We start from the raw sequence: 9,651 nt of genomic DNA on the forward strand, positions 1-9,651 counted from the left end.
TTAATTATTTTTATTTTGAAATAATTACTAATATAATTTTTTTAAAAATATTGTTATAATTTAATCAAATATAAGCTTAAATTATCACCTAGTTTGGCTCGTGGTATGTATAGCCAAGCGTTCTTGGCGGGTGTTTGGGGTGTGTGGCGTTGGAGGAATAATATGTGTTTTGAAGAATCTCCCTGGTCCATTCATGAAGCATGGAGGAGACTGTGCGTGGAACATGATGATATCAAGATGTGTTTCGAGCAAGGCGACATTCTGAACAGTGAAGGTCTGCTGCTCCCCATATGGATACCCTAGTTAAACTGAATGTGGATGGTAGCTTCAGGGACTAAGAGAGGCTTATGGGTTATGGTGGCCTTCTTCATGATCACCAGGGTGTTTGGTTATCAGGTTATATGGCAATGGAAGGAGGTGGCTCAACGTTGATGGCAGAGTCCCTTGCTTTGCGTGGATGGCTTGCTCACGAGTTTCGTTAGGTGTATTGTGAATCGGATAGTAGAGAACTGGTGCGTATGGTGCAGGAGCAACAGGACCTTCACCTCTTCCCGGTTGTTGCTGAGATTGTTGAGTTATTGACTCGTGCGTGGTCAATGACGATCGTGTGGATACCCTGTGAGTGTAACATGGCGGAGGACTGCATATCGCATGAGGCTGCCTGAGAGCCAACTGCGGGGAGTAGAGTGTTGGTTCGACCGTCCTTTGATCTGGAGACTCTGTTACTCAGAGACTCCATTTTAGTGCTTAGTGTTGTTTCTGTTTGTTATTTTCCGATTAAACAAAAAAAATATTAAATTATCACCGCCCGCCACCGCCATCGCCACTACCATTGTCATGCCACCACCACTTCTCACTCCACCACCACGTTGACTACCATCACCCCCCCTCAATTTAAACAATGTGACAAGTTAGTGTCAAACGTTGTAAAATATTTTTTATATTATTATAGTATAATAATACAAAGGGTTAATTGTCAAATTTGTAAGCGAGTATGATTTTAGTCTCTCAGCAAAAAATGACGTTTATTGACAGTTTTTTACCGTCACTAAACGTGATTTTTTCTACTAAAGAACTAAAATCAAATTCTCGATAGACTAATTTGACCATTAACCCTAATATACATGATAATTTTATGCATGTGTATAATATAATATGTTTATTTTGTCAAAAATAATATGTTAAAGTGACTACTCCACACTTATCGGGCCTAATACTATTGGGCCTTATATTATTATTTTTTAGATATGATAATGATAATTTTGGGCATCTAAAAACTAACCCCCGCGGCAAGCTACTCTCAAACGAGTCTTGTCTCTTCAAATCCCAGCGCTGTTCCAGTCTCCGTAGAAGCAGAACCACAGATGGGGTGCACGGTGATGTCGTGGGAAGACGAGATTGTGATGCGTGATGTGAAGGATGCGGGTGTTGTCGTGAGTGATCGCGTTGGCGACGAAATTTCGTCTCAGCTAGACTTCGAAGAAGATTACAGAGAGGTATTCTTCAACTTTGACCCATGAACCATGTTTTTAGTCTCTGATTGCATGTATTATTTGGTACTGTTTCAGTGTTCCCCTTTAGTTGAGGTAGAGGTAGTGAATAGGTGGGAGTTGCCTCCTGTGCTCAAAGAAAGGTGCATTGCAGCTGGCGTGGAAGGATCAGCTTTTGGTGGAATATTTCCAGAAATATGTAGGGCATGGGCAACTTTTCACAATTCCTTCTTTCTTTGGCGCTTTGATAAGTGGTAAGTTAAGTACCCAGTATTAGAAATTGGGTGGCCTATACTCAACCACAAAAGCTAGCTCAAGAGTTGAGGTTTGCACTACCCTTATAAAGCTTATCTAGGCTCTATCTCTAGCCAATGTGGGACTTCTAACACACCCCCTCACGTCCAGGATTGAACAGACTGGAACGTGGGATTAACAACGGGTGGCCCAATAATGGGAGGTCTCCACAACAAATGGATCTAGGATAGGCTCTGATACCATATTAGAAATTGGGAGGCCTATACTCAACCACAAAAGCTAGCTCAAGAGTTGAGGTTTGCACTACCCTTATAAAGCTTATCTAGGCTCTATCTCTAGCCAATGTGGGACTTCTAACACCCAGTTCATAAGTAACCCATGTTTACATGTACTGCACGCACTACTTCTAATTTAGCATTCCTGCTTCTATAGGGATGGCCAATGTTCTCAATATAGTGAGGAGGAAGAACCTATTTGTGCTGTTGGTCTTGCAAAGTCAAAACCTGGTGTTTTTGTCAAAGCTATCCAATATCTTTTAATTTTAGCAACACCTGTTGAGGTATTAGCCATTTTTTTAATCTTCCAAGGGTTTGTGTACTAAATGTTGTGTTTCTGACCTTTTCTTTTTGTGTGTGTGCATATGGTAAAGTGCTTTTATTGTACCTGAGCAACATCTTGTGTGTTGGCTTGCTCGAGTGTTTCCCAATTGTTGATAAACTTTAAGCCTGTGTTTCTCTTTTTATCAGTTAATTTTAGTAGGAGTATGCTGCTCTGGAGGCGCAGATGGTTCAGATCCATTTGAACAAGTTTCATTACAGCCATTGCCAAAGCACCATCTGATGGGGTTACAATGACATGTGTATCATGTACTGATAAGGGACGCATTTTCCTTGGTGGTCGCGATGGCCACATATATGAGCTTCTTTATTCAACGGGTGCAATATGGCAAAATCGATGCCGAAAGATCTGCGTTACTCCTGTTCTAGGAAGTTTAATTTCAAGGTTCTTTGTGCTTTTTAATCTCCTTAACTGTCTCAATCTTCAAATTGTATGTGTATTTTGTAAATGGTATACAGCATTACCTCATTTTCACGATCATCGCCGTTATTTGCAGATTGGTCATGCCAAATGTGTTCAATTTTGGAGCCGTTGACCCTATTGTTGAAATGGTTTTTGACAATGAGAGACAAATATTGTATGCGCGAACTAAGGAGATGAAGCTTCGGGTTTATGTTCTCCTTCGGGTGTTAGTGGTGGTCTTAACTTTGGAACCATGGCTCTTGCTGGTAGACCTCAGAATAAGGATCTCTCACTGAAGGTTGAGGCAGCTTATTATTCTGCTGGAACTCTTATCCTTTCTGATGCATCACCTTCAACTATGCCTTCACTCCTTGTTTTGAACAGGGATTCAAGCACGCAGTCATCACCATCAGGTAATCTCGGGACAGGTATTAGGAGTTCCCGGGCATCACGGGAATCTGTATCTTGTTTACCAGTTGAAGGAAGGATGCTTTCTGCGGCAGATGTTTTACCTTTGCCAGATAATGCAGCTACTATGTGGTCTCTATATTCCGAAATTGAGTTTGGTGGTTATGAGAACTTGATGGAATCATGTGAAAGGGCATCGGGCAAACTCTGGGCAAGGGGAGACCTCTCAACTCAACATATATTGCCTAGGAGGAGGCTTGTCGTCTTCAGCACCATGGGCATGATGGAAATTGTTTTTAATAGGCCACTGGACATTCTAAGGCGACTATTAGAGTCCAATTCTCCAAGATCAGTTTTGGAAGATTTCTTCAATCATTTTGGTGCTGATGAGGCAGCTGCAATGTGTCTATTGCTAGCTGCAAGAATAGTACATTCTGAAAATCTTATTAGCAATGTTATTTCTGAGAAGGCAGCTGAAGCTTTTGAGGACCCAGGACTTGTTGGCATGCCACAACTTGAAGGGAGCAGCACTGCTGGTGGATGTAGCATGGGCCTGGTTGTTCAGGAGGCTGAGCCTGTTTTTTCAAGTACATATGAAGGACTCTGTTTGTGTTCATCCAGATTACTTTTTCCTCTATGGGAACTTTCTGTGATGGTTGTAAAAGGAAGTTTAGGTCCTTCAGGAACTTTATCAGAGAATGGGGTTGTTGTATGCAGATTCTCTGTTGGGGCTATGCAAGTCCTTGAACTCAAACTCCGATCTTTAGAGAAATTCTTAAGATCAAGAAGGAACCGGAGGAGAGGGCTTTATGGTTGTTTAGCAGGTTTAGGAGATGTGAGCGGTTCCATTCTATATGGTAGTGGTTCTTCATTAGGATCTGGTGATCAAAGTATGGTAAGAAGCCTGTTTGGGGCATATTCAAGAAATATGGAGTCTAATAGTGGTGGAAATACTAATCAAAGGGAAAGTTTTCCATATAGTCCTGCAGAATTAGCTTCCTTGGAGGTGGGTCTCCATTGTTAAATGTTTGGATAGTTGATTTCTTTTTAAGCTATTAGTTTAGTTTTTCACTTGGGTTTGTTGTGCTACAGGTGAGGGCAATGGAATGCATTCGGCAGTTGCTCCTTAGATCTGGCGAGGCCCTGTTTTTGCTTCAACTTCTTTCTCAGCATCAGGTCACTCATTTGATTCAGGGATTTGATGCTAACCTTCAACAGGCATTAGCTCAGCTAACATTCCACCAACTTGTTTGTTCTGAGGAGGGTGACCGTCTTGCTACTAGACTTATATCTGCTGTGATGGAGGTAAAACCTTGTTTAGGCAAGCCATGAACGAAACTAAATACACAAAAGTATATACATAAATGGATATTTCTTTCTTTTTCTTAAATAAAGTTTTTCCTCTTTTATAATTAATTTCCTTAACATTATCCATTGCTCCAGTATTATACTGGTCCTGATGGTAGGGGAACAGTAGATGACATTAGTAGGAGATTACGAGAGGGTTGTCCAAGTTACTATAAGGAGTCTGTTTACAAGTTCTTCTTAGCTGTGGAAGCCCTGGAAAGAGCTGCTGTGACTGTGGATGCTGACGAAAAGGAAAATCTTGCAAGGGAGGCATTAAATTCCTTGAGTGAAGTACCAGAGTCTGCAAACTTGCGCACGGTTTGCAAACGTTTTGAGGTTTTAAGGTATATATTTGTTTCTTTTTCTTGCCCTCCTCCATCTCCATATCAAGTATTGTCATTTGTTTTCATGTGGTTGGAAAGCCTTCAATCTGAAAGTCACACACTTTCTGACTTCAGGTTTTATGAAGCAGTTGTGTTCTTGCCTCTTCAAAAGGCACTGGCTCTTGACCCCGAAGGTGATGCCTATGATGACAAAATTGATGCAACTATCAGAGGACAAGAACTTGCTCACCGTGAGCAGTGTTATGAGGTAATTATCAGTGCTTTACGGTCTCTCAAAGGTGACACCTTCCAGAAGGAATTTGGCTCTCCCATCAGATCTGCTGCTTCACAGTCTGCTCTTGATCCAGCCTCTCGGAGAAAATACATAAGCAAAATTGTTCAGCTGGGTGTTCAATCACCTGACAGCATATTCCACGAGTATCTCTACCAGGCTATGATTGATTTAGGTCTTGAGAACGAATTATTAGAGTATGGAGGGCCAGACCTGTTGCCGTTTTTACAAAGTGCTGGTCGTAAACCCATACAAGAGGTTGTGTATGATCTCTTTCTCCCCAATAATTTGTTAATGGTTTGCTGTACATTTGGTCAAAAGGCACAAATATTGTGTATTGTAATTTAATTTGGATATGCTTTTCATGCAGAAGCTACAAATTGTTGTTTTTTCATGATGATTCTTATAAATTTGTAGTTTGCTAATTATCTTCACCTTCTTCTGATTTTTCCTATCTGATAGGTTTGTGCTGTGACTGCGACAAGTTCTCCAATACGGAATTTAGAAGCTCCTATGTCGTCAAATCACGCCAAGTTCTATGAACTTTTGGCACGGTATTATGTCTTGAAGCGGCAACATATGCTGGCAGCTCGTGCATTATTAGGACTAGCTGAGAGGCGCTCTATTGATGGAGTTCCTACTCTTGAACAGAGGTTAGCGAGTTCTTTAATTTCCTTGTCCTTATCATCTCCTTTTCTACATTTCCTTTGAGGCTTTTGGCTTTCTCAGTTTGTTTTATTGCTTTGTTTTATTGTTGGCTGCAAAGCTGGTTGGGTTACACCATAGCTGGATCTCATCTTTTGAATGTTAAGTCATAATTTGTAATATCAAGACTGAACTTTTCCCCGGATAGTGAATGGTATAATGTTTAAAACTATCAAGATCGTACATCGGCGAATGACTTGGAGAATCGTCCCCCCTTGAGCTATCTTTTGGTGGTTTAGCTAAGTCTACTCTGTTCTCAATTATAATAAAAAAAATATTATAAAATGTATTACCTCAAATAAAAAACCTCGAAGTAAATTATTTCAAGCAAAATAAAATTATGTCATTCAAATTGAAGCTGGAGGTTTTTGGTCACTTATACCCTAAATGGAAATGGAATTATTGTTCTGTACTTCCATTGACACTACTTAACGATGCTGAAGCTGACACTTGATCTAACCATATAAAACATGGAAATTGAATCCTGATTTACCATCATTTCTCACATAAGTTCTTCTTGATGGGTTTTGGATGAGCATAAATTTGCTAACGCCTATAAGGCTGCTCCTCTTCCCGTGCGAGACACTGCATGTTACATGTTTTTTTTTATAGGCAAATGTTAATTGTTAGTAATGTTAAATTAGTCCCTCCTCAGGGTTCGAACCCTGGACCCTTCACCCTTAACTCCCCCCAACTTTTATGTCCCCTAGCTCTTACCACTTGAGCTAACCCTCGGGACACTGCATGTTACATGTAATCAAGCTGTTCTCCTTTTCCACTTAAGACATCTACATGTTGCATGCAGCATATCTTCTAATAATTTTTATGTTTTGGACAACTCAGGTGTCAATACCTAAGCAATGCAGTTCTACAGGAAAAAAATGCAACTAATAATGACAGGTTGGTAAGTTCTACTCGGAGTTCCTTTGATAGTGAATTCCTAGATTTGCTTGAAGGGAAGCTTGCAGTGCTTCGGTTTCAGATAAAAATCAAACAGGAGTTAGAAGCTATGACTTCTAGGTCTGAGGTTTTGCATGGCACACCTGGTTCTGTCCAAAATGATTTAGTCCCTGAGGGAAGTTCAACTGCTGATGCTAATTTTGTAAATGCAATACGAGAGAAAGCTAAAGAGCTATCAGCAGATCTAAAAAGCATAACACAGTTATATAATGAATATGCTGTTCCATTTGAGCTCTGGGAGGTATTTTCTTCCTCTTTTTGGCTGTTTATGTATATACATATACATGAAATTTGTCCAACCTCAGAATTTTTCTCTTCTGGTGGTTCACACTTCACATTATTAATTTGTTAGTTTTGTACAAGCTTAATCTCTTTTAAGAGCTTGATAATGAATGAAACTATTAGCTAGGTGTCTTTTGAAGTATTTTTTAGCTTTAGTATCAAGATTATTCTGAGCAATTTACTTTCAGCCATCATGTGGTTGAAGTAGGGAATAAAATGATGCATTTTTTGGTTCATCCTTGAAGAGAGAAAAATTAGGGATTTAGATCCTCTTCTCATTTAATAAATTTTAAATTTCTAAGTTCTATTACCTGTTTTATTTATCTAAGTTCTACAAATCAATAATGTTAATATAATTGTCATTTTATTTATTCATGTTTGTTTCCTTTTTTTTTGACAAAGCTAATCCATGGAGTATAGTTATGATTTTACACTACTTTCTTTTCCTTCAAGTGGTACCAAATTAGATGTGGGGAAATTGTTACTCTTCTTTTGTTTCCTTTCAAAGAATATCTTTTTTGTCAAACTGAACGAAGCATTACAGATTGTGTTGCACCTGTCATTGCTTTACTGGATGATTCATGGTTATGTATGTGGTATTCTTGTTAAAAACAATTGTCGCAACAAAGTGAAACTTTGAACCTTATTTATTAAATCTCCTTTTTACTTCTCTTTATTTCCTACATTTTTTTTCAGATATGCCTGGAGATGCTGTACTTTGCCATCCATTCTGGTGAGAATGACAGCAGCGTAGTCCGAGAAACATGGGCTAGACTTATAGATCAAGCTATTTCAAGAGGTGGCGTTGCTGAAGCTTGCTCTGTATTAAAGAGGGTTGGCCCTCGTATTTATCTGGGTGATGGAGCTGTTTTACCGCTTGACATTATTTGTTTTCACCTAGAGAAGGCTGGACTGGTATATGTTCCCAAATTTGTTAAACCCTTTTTATTTGGCCTTAAATGCTACCTTGTGGATATTACTCCTTTTTCCTCTCTAGATCGCCTTTTTATTTTTATGTAAGCTGGAGATGTGAATTCATGTCTTTCTGCAGGAGAGGTTAAATTCAGGGGTTGAACCTGTTGGAGATGAAGATGTTGCAAGAGCCCTTGTTTCTGCTTGTAATGGTGCAGCTGAACCTGTACTGGACGCATATGATCAATTGTTATCGAATGGGGCTATTTTTCCTTCCCCAAATCTTAGATTACGTATGTTGAGTTCTGTTCTAGTGATACTACATGAGTGGGCTATGTCTGTATATTCCCAAATCACTATGGAGGGAGAATTCTCATTGGAACATCCAGTTGCTAGCCAAGGACTTCGAGACAAGATCACTAGTGCGGCTAACTGGTTGACTTCTTCACACTTTTAATGTTGTGGCTGTTCCTAGACTCCAATTCCATATTGTGAATTAGCAGCTTGTTTCTGTGAATCTTCCATTGTTGTTTTGTCTTTGATGTTCTGATCTTATTGACTTGTATTTACAGGTATATGACTGAAGTGAGGAGATTAGCCCTTCCACAGAGCCAAACACAAAGTGTGTATAGAGGCTTTAGAGAACTCGAAGAGTCTGTTTTGTTGAAATGATAAGCAGACAAAATATATGATAGTGAAATTATATCATGCTTTAATGTTATTTATTGCGTCAGCATGATATGATAACTCAATCTTGTCTTTTTATAATATCATGTTCATCATGTGTAAAAGTTATCATAAGGGGGACTAGGTTAGAATTATCTTGATAAGATAAGAGAATAGTTTTATGTTCTTTTTTAGTACCCTGACCTAAATTCAATTATTTCAATATTTATAGGCTTAATTGCACTTTTGCTCCCTGATCTTTCACCTTTGTGCGATTTACCTCCCTCATCTTTAAAATGAGCGAATTCCCTCCCTCTTCTATTAATATGTGCGATTTAGGCCCTTCCGTTAGTTAGCCGTCCAATTACTAACGGCGGTTGCTATTTTCACCCTCCCTTTTACTAACCACACCCCCATATTAGAAATAAAAATAAAAATAAAATAAAAAAATGGAGGTAAATCGCACAAAGGTGAAAGATCAGGGGGCAAAAGTGCAATTAAGCCAAAAAAATAAAAAAATAAAAGAAATAAATTAAATACAATTAATAGAAAATAAAAAAAAAACTGAAAAAAATATTTTTATAAAAATCAAAGAAAAAATAATAAAATAAATGAAATAAGTTAAATACAAATAATAGAAAATGAAAAAACATTTTTATAAAATAAAAAAAACTGAATTTTTTTTTAAAATCAAAGAAAAAAATATTTTTATAAAATCAAAGAAAATAAAATATTTTTTTTAATTGAAGATAGAAATTTAAAAATAAAATAAAAGAATAATTATTTTTAATTTAGTGTATGTGGTGCAAATAGAAACAAATTCTTCTTTTATTTTATTTTTAAATTTCTATCTTCAATTAAAAAAATATGTTATTTTCTTTGATTTTATAAAAACATTTTTTTCTTTGATTTTTATAAAAAAAAAATTCAGTTTTTTCTTTGATTTTATAAAAATATTTTTTCATTTTCTATTAATTGTATTTAACTTATT

At 37.8% G+C, this 9,651-nt stretch overlaps 1 pseudogene; it reads left to right on the forward strand.

Annotated features, from left to right (window-relative positions):
• The first annotated feature begins 1,364 nt into the window (after positions 1-1,364).
• Positions 1,365-8,854, forward strand: LOC130711881 (nuclear pore complex protein NUP155-like; annotated as a pseudogene).
• Positions 8,855-9,651: the final 797 nt, after the last annotated feature.

This window comes from Lotus japonicus, chromosome 1, assembly GCF_012489685.1.
Source record: "Lotus japonicus ecotype B-129 chromosome 1, LjGifu_v1.2".
Lineage (NCBI taxonomy): Eukaryota > Viridiplantae > Streptophyta > Magnoliopsida > Fabales > Fabaceae > Lotus > Lotus japonicus.